The sequence below is a fragment of the Ischnura elegans genome, chromosome 8, assembly GCF_921293095.1.
Source record: "Ischnura elegans chromosome 8, ioIscEleg1.1, whole genome shotgun sequence".
Lineage (NCBI taxonomy): Eukaryota > Metazoa > Arthropoda > Insecta > Odonata > Coenagrionidae > Ischnura > Ischnura elegans.
Genome location: NC_060253.1, coordinates 108,711,064 through 108,728,276, shown reverse-complemented (window position 1 = coordinate 108,728,276; position 17,213 = coordinate 108,711,064). Strand labels below are relative to the sequence as shown.

General features: G+C 42.8%; 1 protein-coding gene across 1 annotated transcript in view; it reads right to left on the bottom strand.

Annotated features, from left to right (window-relative positions):
• The window catches only part of LOC124163187 (polyhomeotic-like protein 2), a 404,958-nt gene that overhangs the window by 223,128 nt on the left and 164,617 nt on the right, over nucleotides 1–17,213 (bottom strand). The window contains exon 3 of the mRNA XM_046539921.1: nucleotides 12,108–12,182. The gene's annotated coding sequence lies outside the window, so the exon portion shown is untranslated. The remainder of the gene's footprint in view (nucleotides 1–12,107; nucleotides 12,183–17,213) is intronic.

Genomic DNA, 17,213 nt, shown 5'->3' with positions numbered 1-17,213 from the left:
AGACACCCACGACGTATTTGTTGATGTTGAAACCATACTGAATAGTTTCAACCAGCCGCGTTATTTGGTGAGTGGTGGAATGGCTGGAGCGAAATCCTGTTTGTTCATCGCGGATTAGTTGGTGCTCCTTAAGTTCTGGAAGGAGGCGGTTTAATATGGTCTTTTCAAGCAGTTTGCCGAATACCGAGAGTAGACTGATGGGTCTATAATTGTTCGGATCTTGCTGTGCTTTTCCTGGTTTGGGAATATGAATTACTCTTGCCGATTTCCAGTCTTTAGGGAAGTAGGACATCTTGTAGCAAGTGTTGAAGAGATTACGTATGTAGAGCAGGAAATTTGGAGGAAGCTGTTTAGTTAAATGGTTGGTGAAGTTATCCGGACCTGGGGCTTTCTTCTTCGGTAGCTGTTGAATGAGAGATTGGAGTTCGGCTGGAGAAACTGGTGAAAAAGATGGGCTAGGGCAGAGTATGATGGAAGAGTTAGATTCTTCACATTCATCAGTGGCGTCCGAGTTGTCTTCGTCCTGGAACGTTTCCGCTAGTTGTTCGGCGAACAAGTTCGCCTTCTCTTCGTCTGTGGTTGCCTGGATGCCATTAAAGTCCACCGGGGGGGGGGAGGAGTTTTACGGCAACGAAGGGATCTGGCAAGTTGCCAGACTGAGTGGTCCTTGTGGGACAGTGTCGCGATTTTCTCATCCCAGATTTTCTGACGGTGGGCTCGTATGACGGAAGTCACACGATTTCTGAGGGCTTTGTACAAGTTTCGTATGATTGGGTCCTGAGTGCGTCTCCACTGTTTCAGCGCGTTGTTTCGTCGTTGGATCAGTGGAAGAATGGACGACGGGAGTGACGTATCAATTAACGGCGTCGGCTTTGGCGTGAAAGCTGCTTCTTTCAGGCAGTGGTTTAGGCTGGCGTTGAGGAGTGAAACGTGTTTTTCCACGTCTTCCGTATTGGTACTGGAGCGTGGATCCGGGAAGCTGATTTTAGTGGCTGAGTCGGTGAATTTATTCCAATTTATTGCCGGAGGTGGAGTAATGGTTGGGTAACAGAGTGGGAGGTTGAGTAAAATTGGGACGTGATCGGATGCTGCTAGCGGTAAGGTTGACGGTAGGAGGAATGGAGAAAGGTTTTTAGTAAGAAAGAGATCAAGAATATCGGCAGGGTGATTGGGGTTTGCCGTGAAGTGGGTAGGAGAGGGTGGAGGTAGAATTGTGAAAGGGAATGTGAGTTCGGCGTGGTGTAGGTTCCGTCCTCTTTGGTTGGTTGATTTGCAGCCCCACGCGCTGTGCTTCGAGTTCAGGTCTCCGCCCAGTACTGCTGTGGTCGAGAGGATGGATTGGAGGGCATCCAGATCTTTGTGATGGATTCCATGTCCTTTCGGGGGCAGGTATGCGCTCCAGACGTTGAGGTCGCCGTTTGCGGTGGCAAATTTGGCACCTATAAGTTCCAGCGCTTCTGTGGGTGGAGCTTTGAGTGGAGTTTCTATAAGGTGTTTCTTATATAGGTGCATCACTCCGCCGCCAATGCCGTCTTTCCTTTCGCGTCGTCGAATGATGTAGTTAGGAATGTGAAAAGCGTCGTTCGGTCTCAGCCAGGTTTCTTGTATGAGAGCTATGTCCGGTTGCTGGGAGTGCAGGATATGCAGGAGTTCGCCTTTTTTATTTTTAATGCTGCCTGCGTTCCAGGATAGCAGCTTGAGGTGGTTGAGTGTTTTGTTTGATTTATAGGCCATTAACGAGTAGCATGGCGCCGGTGATGATTTCTTCCAACAGAATATCCATTCGGGACTTGCCTTCGGCAGGATTTATGATTTTTCGGATAAGCCCGGATAGCCAGGCTTTCAGGTGGGTTTTCCACGAGTCCGTGGTGGCAGTAGGATTTTCTGGGGCCGGTGGTGGTTGGCTGTTTCTTGTGAGCGATGGCTGGGAAGGGTTTCTGGCGGGTTGAGCGGTGGTCGGCGGAACTGGGGCTGATGGTTGTGTTCGGGAAGGTTGGGGGTTCGATTGAGAAGTGGGAGCCTGGGAGGCTGCTGCTGGTAATGCTGTTGGTGGCGGAAGCTCGATTTGACTGCGGGCATTCCATGCGTTTGTAGGTGGGGGCGGAGGTGGGAAATTTGCCACATCGAGGTTTGGTGGAACTGTAGGCGGCGTTTCACTGGCGGTCTTCAGACGTAGGAGCCGGACTAGTTCTTTGTATTTTGGGCAACCTTTGTAGATTGCGATATGTGCGCCGTTGCAATTTGCGCATTTTCCTGGCGCGTCTCTGGTTTTCGTGCAAGCGGTGTGGTAGTGGGGTCCTGCACATTTAAAGCACTTCGGGTCCAAACCACACGTTTTGTGGGTGTGGCCGAAATTTAGACACTTGCGGCATTGGATTGGTCCCGGGGATTGTTTAAACGGCACCACTTTCGCGCTTAGCCCGAATATGTCCTTCATCTGAGTTAACCTTGCCCTTTCGTTAGGGCAGTCGAGCCTGACCTGAAACATAGGCAGCGGGCGCAATGGCAGAGATGGAAGTGGCGCAGCTGGGTCGTCCCGCCGGAGCTGATTTCGTTGCCTATTCTCGGCTGGCGTGGGCCGAGATGAGCGGAGCTGGACTACATGCTCGGACGTGATGCCCTTCGCAGCCAATTCTTCTTTGACGGTTTCTGGCGTGGAGTCCGCGGGCACTCCTTTGATAACAAAATGCGGTTTCTTGTCTGCTTTAAGCTGATACGTGAAGTGCGGGATCTTTTTGTCGGCCAAGATTTTTGTGGTTGCCCTGAAGTCATCAACTCTCTGACATTGAATAAGGATATCATTGCTTCGTAGCGAAGCTACCGGAGGGCAAGTGCAAGCAGAGTATATTATTTTTCTCTTTTCGATCCAGTTAGTGGTGTCCCTGATGAAGATGGGCGGGATTTTAGAGGTGGATTCGGGTTCTGGCGTTTCGTCCTCGTCATCCATATCGTCACCGTCTTGGCTCAGTACCTCAAATCTGTTGGCATCGAGTACGGGCGATGTCGGGCGGGAATTTGAGATGGACGTAGGCGGAGTGTTTGCCTTGCGCTTTTTTACATTGGTGACAACAGTATATGCGGTGGGTGCCGGAATGGCATTAGTGGCTGCAGCCTGATCAAGAAAAAATGTTCGGAGTTCGGCGCCGCGTTCACTTACGAGAGCAAGGAAGCGCGGATCGTCTGTAAGCGGAGTGAATGGGACTGCCGGTGGTGAGGTAGGCGAGTCCGAGTCGATGGCGGCTGCCATGATTGTGTTGTGATTGTACCCTAGCGTGGGGACCCGACGGGTCCCCCAAGGCGTGCAGTGAGGTTGCCCTCTGCCTTGGGGTTGCCGACCGAGAGCGACCGAATGTGGGACCGGTCAAAGCGCCACCTGGGGTTTGCACCCGCCTCCCCCCAGATGCCTTTGCCGGGTGCGTGTACCTAGTGTTGAGTAGTGAACTGTAATGGTGTTTGTGGGCAAGTGGTGTGGCAATTTACGGGTAAAGATTGTGTTAGGTCCTTAAGAGGGCCAATATGAAAAAATAATTTGTCTTTATACGATACCAGTGGGTTTTCGGCGTGAGCCCTTGAGGGCGCTTGGTGCCTCTGGGTGTGCTGGAGCCTTTCCGATGACTTCTGGCGAAATCTTCTAATCTGCCGAAAAGGTCCTCTTAAGGGCCTCGGAGGCCGAAACCCTTGAGGGCGCTGAACTTCTAATGATGTCCGGGTGCCGTTTAGCTGGTTTGCAGAGAAAAAGTTGGAGTCCCCAAAAAGGTCCTCTTAAGGGCCTAGGCGGCTCTTCAGGTAGGTGCAGGAAGTCCTACGATGGCGGAGGGTGTGGCAGGAGAACGCCGTGGGTGTCCTCGACTGCCGGCGGAGATATCGCCGAGTTGCGGTGGCGGCTTTGCCGCAGGCTGTTGCCGCGGGCTGGCGGCGACGATGGCTGGCGCGAAGCCGTGGGTGAGGGCGTGCTGTGTCAAGCAAGTACGAGATGTCCCCAATCTCTTTTGATAGCATTAGGAGTCATTCTATAGCTGTCGTTCGATCGATGTCATGTCGTCATCTTCCTCTTGCAAAGCAACTTACTACTGAAGAAAGATCTGGTGCTCTCCCAGCGAATGGAATGAATAAAGTTGCATCAGACTGGCTGACGGACTGAAGACGATGAGCAACGTGCTCCTCAAACGTTGGCGACGATGGAGTCTTTAACCGGAGCGAAATCCCGAGAAACATTCAGTGCTTAGAATCAGCTGCCACTGATGACAACGTACTACTCTCTCTTAGGACGAGGCGAGGTTTTTGCTTCGAGGGGGTGAATGACTGGTGGTACAAATACTAGGGATTTTTTTGTCAAATTCCTTTTGCCTCAGTTGATGACAATGAAATACTAACAGATCTGCAAAATCTAGGATTCCCTGTAATCTCATGCTCCAGAATCTTCTCCACCCGACCGTCTCAAAGGCAGCGAGACCAAGGCCATACCTCAGTCCCCAAATACCCAACACAGGTTGTCCATGTAATAACTGAACACACAATAGACGCAGCTAAATTCATGGCAATCAATCACCTCGTCGGTCTCGGCGTTAAAATAGATACCTTCAAAAAACCAGCTATTCCCGTTCAATGTCATAGGTGTCAGGCCATAGGTCACACTAAGAACCACTGCTGCCTTCCCCCCAAATGTGTGAAATGCGCAGGCGACCACGCGTCGTCAGAATGCACAAAAACTGATAAGGAACCAGCTAAATGCGCTCTCTGCTCTTCTGATCACACCGCCAGCTACAGAGGCTGCGAAAAACATCGAGCGGCAAAAGCTGCAATGGCAGCCCGTCGTCTTGCAAACTCAACCAACCAAGCCACTCCCCTTCCTCCCTCACTACCTCGTTCATACGCCGCCGCCACCAATCACGGATTCCCTCCACTTGATCCATCCGCTATTCCCCAACCTGCTGACAACGAACTATTCACGTGGTTCAGTAACATTAGCACACACCTCTCCTCTCTCCACTCAAAAGTGGAAAAGAAACAATTCCTCCTGAATCAACTGCTACTCCTACAGGACCAACCATAAACAAGTCCAGACTCGGGGCAACCCACAATACACTTCTCCAATACATCTGGGATTATAACCCAAAAATCCCTACTACATACAAACTGCCTCAATTCATTACTCGCCTATGAGTCTTTCCTATGTCTTTCTTCTAGAAAATTAGTCATTCATTCACTCTAATTAAAGGTATATAAAATGACATATCTAATCTAACAATTGATGATGACAATATAATATGAAAAGAAAAGAAAAAAATATATATATAAAGAAAAGAAAACATAAAAAAATTATAAAAAAAACATAAAAAAAAATGGAAAACAAAAATAAAAAAAAATTATAAAAGATTATAAAAATCAAAAGAAAAAAAAATATTTATATATGTATAAAAAGAGAGTAAAGTAACTCCACCCTCATCATCCATAGCAAAATGTAACAAACTCCTTATCATCAAGGTAAAGATAACCTGTTATTATGTAATATTGTATTAAATTAATCCCAATGTAAATATCTACCTCCTCAATAGTTTTAAGCTTCTGTTCACACAAACAAATCACTACCCTCACAACACAAACAACTGCGCACAAAAATTGTTCTAATGTAACCTGGCTGGTTAGGGTGAATTGGGTTCACCGGTACAGCTATAATCGCGCCTTCGGCGCATCAATTAATGTGTTAGTTGTCAAATTCCATGCTCGTAACGGAAATAGGAGTGATTTAACGAAAATATTTTCAACTTTTCAGCACTCAAGGAAGTAGTAATTACATATTATCCGATTTTGAGATAAATTCAGATCTGAGTTATTTAAGTATACCGGGACTAGCCGCGGTGATAACTTTTACGGAGTCAACCGCAATGCACAATTCGCACAACTCAGATCTGAGACTCTGGCCTCTGTCCACAATTTTACATAGCTTAGAGAAAGTCAGAGACGTTGGTTGCGGTAGGGTAAAGTCGTCGTCTGCATAACTGAAAGTCGCGGGTTTGAGTCTTGCCTGGATAAGTTGCCATAGCATCCGGGGAATGGGTTTTCGTGGTCGTTCCACGTTTTTGCTCGTTAGATACTCCCGATGTGAAGGCCTTAAATGCTCTGTTAACGCGCCGGTGAATATGAATAAAAATAAAATAAGTGACCCCAGGCTACTTGTCTCCGAAGAGGAAAAATTTCCGGGGGCTGAAATCCCCCTGCCTACATGCCTAGTCTGTGGGTATTATTGTAAATCATATTTCGCAAGGGATAATTATAATAAGAGAGATGTAAGAAGAAGGACACGTGGATGCTACTTCTCCAGAAATAATACGCGAGGTATAGAAAATACACAGCATATCGTTTTTCCATGTTCAAATCAAAATCAGCCCCCTATATACTAGAAACATTAGAACTGACCCTCCCTGACTCGGACAAATACTTGTTTTAAATATTTCCTTATCTTCGGTTTTAATCACTGTATAAAAGTTATTGAGGCATGCGAGATGTAGTGGAATGATATCCCGATTAATAAATAAGAGAGATTGCTATTTTCCACAACTCTACTTAACAAAGCACGACGCGATTCGACCGTCAGGTCTTTCTCAAGTACAGCAAGTTGACATTGTAGTTAAGAATTACCTAATGGTCGAAACGCGTCGTGCCTGTGAAATAAATTTGTGTAAAATTGCCATCTCTCTTATTCATTAATCGTAGTCACTGTAATTCCCTGAGAATATTTATTAAAAAAATGCACTTCTATTTTCAATGAAAAAATATTTAATTTATACCTCAGTGAGAACTTACTTCAGTATATTAAATTTATTTTTATAGCATGTTATTACAAATTATCTGAAAAATTTTTGTCTGATTTTCATCCTCCTCCTGATTAACACTGAATGTTTTCATTATGTACTTTGCGTAATTTTACTTCGGTCCGGTATTTCTGATTCTTAATGCCAAGATAATTGCGCAGGTATGTATTTCACTTTTATTATTTGAGCAGAAGTTTGTTACATGTATTTTTTAAATTGCTTTTATGAGGAAACCCAGAGCATAAATAAACTTGATTCATTCATTCAATACGATGGTGGCAAGGGGGATGGAGGGGAGGGCGTAAGAGGGGAAGGAGGAGGCGGGTGGAGGGGGGAGAATGTCTACTCTTTTGCTGCGCTACAGCCACGCGGGTAGTCCCCTTTTGATCGTGTCCCCGAGGGACTGTACTTAGAGGGGAAAATATAATGGAAGTGCACGCCACGAGATGATCATTACTCTCTTTCTCTCTCTCCACACCCAACTTCTCCTCCTATCCCAAGCACGACAGCGGGAGACGAAGAAAAATCGGTTTTTACCACCTATACTTATATCCTAAAATTTTACACAACTAATTTACGAGTATTTCAATATTCACTATAAGCGTGAGACAAATTATTTGTTTGAGCATAAACGAGAACAAACGTGATTCCCAGCGCACGATATTTACAAGAAATTAGGGATTATTATTATTATCATTATAGTATTCTACCGATTAAGGTAGGTTTCCATGGAGTACTAAAGATGTGATCTGGGAGCCTCCCTTTCCTTCCAGCACTGCCTTCTTTAATTCACTGTTAGGCCTACTCCCTTTCAATCTATCTAAAAATCCTATCCTTTGCCTTCCCCTCCCTCGTTTCCATAACATTCTACCCTCTAACACCATTTTCAACATCCCCTCCCCGCTAAGTACTCCTCCCATCCATACCTTCTGTCTCCTCCGAACCAATAAAATATACACAAACAAAATGACGCTTCTTACCGCGACGGCGAAAAAATAATAACCATTAATGCATAAATTAATTTCAATTATCGATTTTTAAACAATAATTTATCTAAGTTAAAAAGTTAACAACACATGAAATGGCTGGGATCTGATTAATTTTAATAATGATATATTGGTCGTTATAGCATACGAATCCTGATGAAAATAAACTTAGGCTCGTAGTCGGAATTTTGAGTTATGTGTCAGTTCTTGAAGCCAAATCCAAAAGTAACAAAAATGGTGCTGCAGTCGGCTCGTATGCATAGCTGGAAAATGTTTCACCTTAATAATGCATCGTTTGAATCACCTAAATTCCGTTACCTTATTTTGCTCTTAAACCTCGTTGGATGTCTCTTATTAAGGCAAATAAAAAAGTAACATACGCTGAAAGAATGTGTTCTGAATTGCGGAGTCGTGACTCTACTTATTAATGAGAAAAGTGATGAAAGGATGAGGCGTTAATAATGAGGATTGGAGAAAAAAATTCGAGGAAAATTCTTCAGAAGAAAGAAGATGAATGAAGAGAATCTCTGGAGATCTGAGATGGTGGGGAGGGAATAATGGGTTTTCAGCTGAAGAGCTGAAGAGAAGTGACCGACTGGTAGAGTTCTGCTCCCGATATCATTTAATAATAACAAATACATGGTATCAACATCACCCACGCAGAAGGTACACGTGGAAAGCACCAGATGGACAACGAAGACACCAGATTGATTATATACTGGTGAAGCAGAGATTTAGAAACCAAATTAAAGACAGCAGAAGTTATGCCGGACCGGATATTGACAGCGACCACAATTTAGTCTTATCAGAGTGCAATTTAAAGTTTAAAAAGCTTCAAACAAAGTATGCAGTTAAATGGGATGTAGGAAAGTTAAAAGAAAAAGAAGTGCTCTCATTATTAAAAGAACAAACAAATAAACAAAGAACTGAAAAGCCAAAGATTATTAACGAAAAATGGGAAATGATAAAAAACAGAGTGATAACAACTGCAGAAGCAGTATTAGGCAAGCGGAGGCATATTAACAGGAAACAATGGATAACTGCTGACCTTGTACAAAAAATTGAAGAAAGAAGAAAATTAAAAAATAATAATACAGTCGAAGCACAAATACAGTACAGGGCTCTCAGAAACGAAATAAACAGAGAAACCATAAAAGCAAAAGAGGCCTTCTGGGAAGGAAAATGCCAAGAAGTCGAAGAACATATGAAACGTAATGAAACGGATTCGGCTTATGGAATAGTGAAGAAATTCTTTGGAAATCATAAAACTAGAAGCAATGGACTACGGAACGAAAATGGCAAAATAATTTATGAACAAGATGAATCGGGAAAAATGTGGAAACAATACATCGAGGAGTTATATGATGGATATATGACAATTAGTACAAGCACAGTGATTGAGAACGAAGGTGAAATCAATCAAGAAGAAGAAGGAGACAGCATACTGAGGGGAGAATTTGACAAAGCACTATCAAAACTCAAGAATAATAAAGCACCTGGTATAGATGAGTTACCAGCAGAATTATTGAAGATGACTGGAGAAGAAATACATAATGCACTATATCAACTAGTGTGCGAGATTTACGAAACAGGTGACATTCCCTCAGACTACCAAAAGTGTATAATGATACCAATCCCAAAGAAAACATCAGCCAACAGATGTGAACAATACCCCACATTGAGCCTTGTCACACATGCCTCTAAAATACTGTCTATCATTGTACTAAGCCGGATTGCAGATAAGGTTGAAACTCTCCTCAGCGAAGACCAATTTGGATTTAGAAAAGGACGAGGAACCAGAGATGCAGTACTTACCGTTAGAATCATACTAGAAAAAAGATTGAGTAAAGAAAAGAACACCTACATAGCTTTTGTTGATCTGGAAAAAGCTTTTGATAGTGTTGATTGGAAGCAGCTCTTTACCATAATGAAAGAAGCAAAGATAAATTACAAAGATAGAAGAATTATCTGGGGTCTCTATAGAGAAGAAATTGCAGTGCTGAGATTTGGACAATACGAACAGCAGGCCAAAATTAGAAAAGGAGTGAGACAGGGATGTTCATTGTCACCTGCGCTATTTAACTTATACCTACAAAGAGCACTGGACGAGGCAGAGAGCAACTTACCGGAAGCAGGAATTAAGGTCCATGGGCAGAGGATATATAAGCTATGTTTTGCGGACGACTTAGCAGTCTTGGCAGAAAGTGAAGACCAACTACAAGAAGTGCTTAGGGAGATGGAAGTCACGCTGGCTAGATACAATCTAAAGTTAAGCAGGACCAAAACCAAGACACTCGTTGTAAGCAAAACAGGAATACCAGCACATATAACTTTGGGTAATACACAGCTGAACAATGTAGAAGAATTCACGTATTTAGGAAGCAAGATCACCACGGATGCCAGAAGCAAAAGGGAAATAAGCAGTAGAATACAACAGGCAAAAATAAGAGAAAGATATACGTTTCAAAAAACATGAGTATCAAGATTAGGATGAATCTACTCAAAACTTTTGTATGGAGCATAATGCTTTATGGTAGTGAAACTTGGACGATAGGAGCAGCAGAGAAAAAAAGAATTGATGCTTTTGAACTATGGTGCTACCGTAGAATGTTAAAAGTTTCACGGGTAGACCGGGTAACGAATGAGGAGATACTGGAAAGACTGGGAGTGAAAGCAGACCTGTGGAGTATTCTAACTGCAAGGAGAAGTAAATGGGTTGGACATTTACTGAGACAAAATAATGGATTGGTAAAAACAGTTTTAGAGGGCACTGTGGAGGGGAAGAGGGGCAGAGGAAGGCCGAGGTTGAGCTATATCACCCAAGTAATGAAGGACATGGGCTGCAACAGCTACCTAGAGCTGAAGAGGCTGGCGGAGGACAGACAGAGATGGAGAGACTGCTGCAAACCAACCCAAGGGTTGATTACTTAGAAGAAGAGAGAAGCTGAAGAGGGAGGAGAATAACACCGATTTTGGAGATGAGGGGGAATTCAAAGAAAGTGATGCACTCGTGGAGACGGAATCGTACCTGAGAAATTCCATTTGCCGATATTTATGAATGCATCGAATGGGTTAACCAAAATTCTCTGATTGATAGCCACTTGCTAAACGAAATTTCATTAGTATTCGAAGGAAACGACGAAAACATCCACCTTGTAGAGCAAAGTACTTTCTGGGGAGTTCGTTAGCTATCCCTCACACCGTCGGCTGGTGAAGCCGGGGGTCCGCTATATTTTTCCACCCTGGGAGAAACACAGGCTCTCATTATACATGTGGCACGAAAACTCAATGCTATCTGTAATGAAAATCCCAGTTCAACACATGTTCGAAGAAATTCGTTGGATTCGTAGCGTAATAATTCACTTGAAAATGTTAAAACTAGCACACACGCTCACTGGAAACGCGTCGAACGAGATAGGTCATCAGTTAAAAATAGACTACTTCTTAAGTAAGCATACTTCTGCTGGCTTCTCTTTTTTACACCAATGCCCACTCCAGAAACCTCTATGGTTTAGAGCCGTAGCATGTTAGATAGAGCTGAGACACGTTGGCATGCTTTCGGTTTATCCTAGGACAACGAGGAACTCCTCATGCTGTATAACTAACGTCCAAGATCTAAATCCACCCGGACAAAACACTTGGTGAATATAAAGAGGATTCCAGGAACAAAAGAGTATGTTAACAATAACATGCAAGAGGCATCCGATGAGCCATAAAATCAGAAAGGAGCAAAAATTAGTTACTTACCGGAGACTCAATATCAAAATCATCTATCATCTATTTTGCACAATTCCCTATAAACACCTCACAAATTTAAAGATTAAAACAAATAATTATACGCTTATATTGTCCCTCCTGTAAGTGCGACAGTCATTGGGTGTAAAACAATAATATAATAAAAATATGACGCTCAAAACAAAGAAATTTCTTATTTCAATACAATACAGTTTTTAAATTAAAATTAAGAAACGGAAAAATTTACACGATAAGATCGATCAGCTATTCTGTTCCTCGATGTAAAGCGACTCGCACAGTAATTAAACGCGAAGGTAGTCCCTTTTACTGCAAAAACAGTGCTATTTCATCCACTGGAAGAGGGCTATTGCAACGTAAAGAGAAAAAAATGCTTTAGTTACACTACGAAGCCTCTAAAGTAATCTATCTTCGTCGAATATATAAAACCAGTAACGATTAACATCTCTTGTTAGAAGAGCTAAGAAATAATACGAGTTAGGATGCATAATTCAAGCGGGATACGTAATTTAGTGTTACAAATCGCGAAAGAAGAAAATGAATAAAAAACACATACCTGTAAACGTTTCCGTTGATCTGCTGCTTGCAGGCTGTGGATTATCTTCGCCGGTGAATTATTCAGCGTTTACTTCTGCAAGAAAAGAAGGTTAACGTTCAATGAATCGTATCATCAATAAATTATTAGGTACCTATCCAGTTAGGAAGTACAATGAAGAAAAAATCAGCAATTACAACCGCAAACTTCTTCTACCTGACTTTGAACCATACGTATGCAATACTATAGTGGTATATAGAATGGTATATATCAATTGAATGGAACATTTTTAAGTTTTGGATGGAAAAATGGATTTGTTTAACTCGAATTTGGTCTACAACTAAATATATCCAACATGTCCTAATATGTCTCATGTCTCCGTTTTCGCACATTCACCAAATATCATTTCATCAATTTCTTATTACGTAAATCAATCAACAAACCGATTTAGTGATTTTTTTCCAATGATAAAATAGTATCGCCTTAGATTTAATTATCTATTAGTGTGGAACTGTCGCCATTCTTTGTTAGCTAACATATTCCTCGTGATAGAAAGCATGGTAACCTAGTGGCTAATGCGTTTAGCTTCTGATCGTATGGTCCTGCGTTCAAACCTCGGGAGAAGCCTTCACGCACCCCCAAATAAAAATTCCAAGTGGCCCAAGGGAGAGAAACTAGATGATCCTTTATAGTGGGTTACTCACACGCCCGAGGCTAACCATGGGACGAGCTCTAACCTCACCTATCCTGCGGGATCTGGTGCAGAGATTAAAAACTTGAATTCAATAAAATACAAAGGAAAGTCGTGCGATTCGTCAAAAATTACTAAGGACGTGCAGAAAGCGTTAAAAATAAAAATAAACGAATCAGGATGGGGCCGCGAGAAACTCGGAGGCTGCGCGCAAGATTGCTGGAGCAATTGATAATAGATGCCTTTAAGAGCGACACGGAGAGCATAATATTAAAACCCCACTACATTTCCAGGTCCGACAGAAACGATAAATTTAGAGGGATATTTTATCGACGGTATAGGCACAATGACCGTTATTTTCTCCCGAAGTATAAGGGACTTAAATGATTGCTGGGCGTAATTTAACTAGAGCATATACTTTTAATTAGTTCACGCATGGTGCCCTGACATATCTCGCCACACGCTTATTCAGGCGGCTTGCGGAGTAGCGTATAGATGTAAAAAAGTATATAAAAATGGCTATTATCTTATAATATAATCGAATAATTATTAAAATAAAATGGATTGACCAAGTAAACAATGAGGAAGCGATACGACGACTGGGAGAGGAAAGAATTCAAAATAAACCTATGAAGAAGATGACAAAACATATTCGGCTCCATCACATTGTATGGTGGTATGATGAACACGGCGGCCACAGTTTTCTACGGACAAATGGAGGAGAATACGGTATTGAGGCGTCTTACGTGGTGGCATGCAGTGGTGTAGCCAGAGGGGGATCTGGTGGGTACGGACCCCCCCTAAATATAAAAGCACAATTATTTTCCTTCAAAAAAAAACACAAAATATTGAAAAATCATGAATTTACAAAGTATTTTTTTAACATATGAAGTTTTTCCGATTGTGAAAAGTGTTAATATTAGTTTAAAACCCATTACTTAGTGCCCTATTTTAAAAAAATTTCCCCCCTAATTTTGGGCCCCCTCCCCTCCCGAACGAAATTCCTGGCTACCCCACTGGTGGTATGTAGAAATAGATGTTCTCAATTCAATCATAAGGATAAAACACTGAGTGATTTATTAAATCTCGTGTATTCCGTCATTCTTAAATCTGCGTTTACTTCTTTTAAATAAAACATTTGATGGCAAAAGAAAACAAAATCATTTCCAGTGGGAGGCGTGTAATCACTGCCGCGCCACCGCAACCGCCAATACCCAGCAAAGATCAATCACCATCAACCATTGTGCTTCTGACAAACGAGCCTCTCGGCCAATTACAGAAAAAAACGCCGAGAGAGAGATTTTTCGCCATCAACCCCATCTGGTCCATCCAGCCACCCACCACTGGTCCATCACGCAGAATCCAATAGCCCGCGCTCCGAGAATCCCTTGATTGCTCGACCGGCCGACGCGCTAATTGATTTACGCTCCTTAAAGCAGAAATTGAGTTTTCTCCTGGCCTGTTTGTTTTTCGTTAGCGGCCAAATGATAAAAGATCGCTGCCAATTAAAAATTCCTCTGGCGTCTATGGTCGCCCACCCATGCCTCCGCTATCGATTTCCATTGGCACCCGAAATCGTGGTGGCCCAGGGGTGGCGGTGATGGCGGTGGTTGGACGGTTGGGGGGGGGGGGGCGCAGGGGTGGGAGAGCGAGACAGACAATGGCAGGGGTGGCCGACTGGAAATTGCATTACTCCCACCAGGAGGGGCTGTTTTCCGTGACCAGAGGCAGCTCCTTGGATCGCACATTACGTCTTCGTTAAAATTCGCTCACCTCAGGAAAGTTGCCGATCTAATATTCTTTGCTAATTCACATTTATTGCTAACCACTAATTGCATTTGCCTACATCCCTCTTTTTACATTAAAATTGAAGTTTGTTGCTTGTATATTTAATCTTAAAAATGAACGGCATTCGTTCGAAATAAGTCCAAACTCGCAAACGTCATAATGGATGAAAGCTTTTCAACATTTCTGGCAACAGAATACATGAGACAGCTTTATCAAACGAGAAATAACTATTGTTAGAGCGCAGGTCTCCGCGGCGATGGTTTGATCTCTGCATTTCTTCGGGGTTTTCCAGTTTGTTTGTAGACAGACACACTGACGCGGAAGAAAACCCTGAAGAAATGCAGAGATAAAAAATAACTAATACTCCATGTACATCTGCGGGGTACCGTGCAAGCCATCAGCAGGGTGTGTGGCACGGGGTGAATCCGCACATGGCATGCACCACCACTCATCCTAGCCTTAATCAGAAAGGTGCTCGCTCGCCGGACACAGGCCAAGAGACAACGACACGCGGTCACACCAGATACTAGTGCCAGTGGAGCAGCTCACGCGAAAAGAACAGTCTATTGAAAGAAAAGGATACTTACAGCTGCAGCTGTGAATACAAGCATTGAAGTAAGGAAACAATTCATCAGATGCTACGTGTGGAGTGTGTTTAACTTAATTGGAACAAGGCGTGGACGTTTACAGAACAAGAAAGGTCATGAGTGGAAGCATTCGAAATGTGATGCTGTCGGAGAATGAGGAAGATAAAATGTATAGGCTGAGTGAGTAATGAGGAAGTGCTAAGAAGAGTGGGGGAAAAAAAATAAGTCTTCTAGAAACCTTAAGAGGGGGCGAGACAACTAAATTGATGGCATTACGAGACATAGTGGACTGATGAAGACAATCGTAGAAGGGAAAGTGGACAGAAAGAAAGCTTAAGTAATGTGTTACATAGGATAGGTTATAATTAATGATATGAGAGGGAAGATATGCATTCAAATGAAAAGCATAGCAGATAAGAGAGAGCTGTGTCAAACCATTCTTATGATTGTTGACCAGCGATGACGAATCAAACGAGATTTCCATTTATGAATTTTCTTTGGCACTATATCTGCTAAGCAGTAAGAATAGTAATGACTTATCTCCGGACTGTTGCTTCGTGATAATGGTATATTTGAACTGAAACGAATTACTTAGTTCGGAATGCTTACTCTATTTTCTTAATTCATGAATTTAATGAAATTAATTTTTCTCAACAACATCCACCAAGTGTCGATTCCAAACTGTTTTAGTTCATGTTTAGCCTTTTTCAACCTTGAAAATGGACTAAAGAAATAGCATGAGCATTGACATTTTAGCACATCGAAAACGACACTGCTTCAATATGAACACGAGAACAAACCCAAATACTCAAGAAGGTGATTTACGACCAGCTAAAGGGTGGATGACGGCATTTGGTGGAGTATTTGTTTCGTTCTACGAGAATGACATAGTCACTTATTTTGTACAATTTATTGGAAATAAATTACTAATTTACAGTGCACTACATTCTAATCTCTCTCCTGAAAATGCGTCTTTCAGTAGGTATAAAATAATAATATAATAAAAATTTAACGTTGAAAAGAAATAAATTGATGAAGGAAATCAAAACCTGTGTCAGAGCACAAAAAATTTGTTGAACGTATTAAAGTAGTGTGTCTGTGATTATGTTTCAAGTCATGTATGGACCGCAAATTTTTTTTTACTGCTGACTCTTTCCTTGATACCTTAATCGCAAAATCGTAAGGGCGAACATCCCCTCGGTTTCCCAACGAAAAGATTTCCGCCGATGAGATTACGGTGTTGGACCACGCGGTCGCGACGCTCAGATGGGCTAAGGGAGGGCTTGAAATTCGATCGAAGGAGAGTTTTTGCGAACACGCACGCATTTTTTTCTTTTATTTAGAAAACTTTAACTCTTTTTTTTTCTTCGTGCCGTCCGCACCCTGTTTTTTCTCGCCACCCACCCTATCTCTCCCTCTCCCCCAGCCACCAGCCATCATCCCTCTAACCCCACACGGTTCGTTTACCCTTTCTCTCTTTACTCCGGACTCGCACAAGCGGACGGCCCGCGTATCGCAGGACGAGGGAGGGAGAAAGGAAATGAAAAAGCCTTTGAAGTCGGACCGCTTCGCCGCCGTGCTCCGGGTCTCATAGCAATCGAGGTGGCGGCGGTGGTGAGGGCGGACGGGATACGGTGTGTTAGCGAAGAGAAGTGGACGAGAAAACGGACACGCATCGATACACTGTTCCGATTCGATGTCCCTCCGAGACTACTTCGCGGAAATGGTGGTGGGGATTATTCCCGCACGCATTACCACCTGCCATAATGCACTGGAACAAGGATTGCTTGCTTTGGGACGTCGTCAACAGAAGGACAATTGGGATAAATAAATGAAATCCGAAGGTATGAGCGCGATGGAGTAGACATTTCCCATGTTAAAATAAAGACTTGCAATTTTCCACGATTATAGAATTTTAATACGACTTAGGTTTCACCTTGATGAAGATGATGTAGTAACATCGAAACTTAGGACCTATTAAAATTTTATAATCGTGGAAAATTACGAGTGTTTATTTGAATAATTACGAAAAAAGTAATGCACTTGATTACTTACACAAAA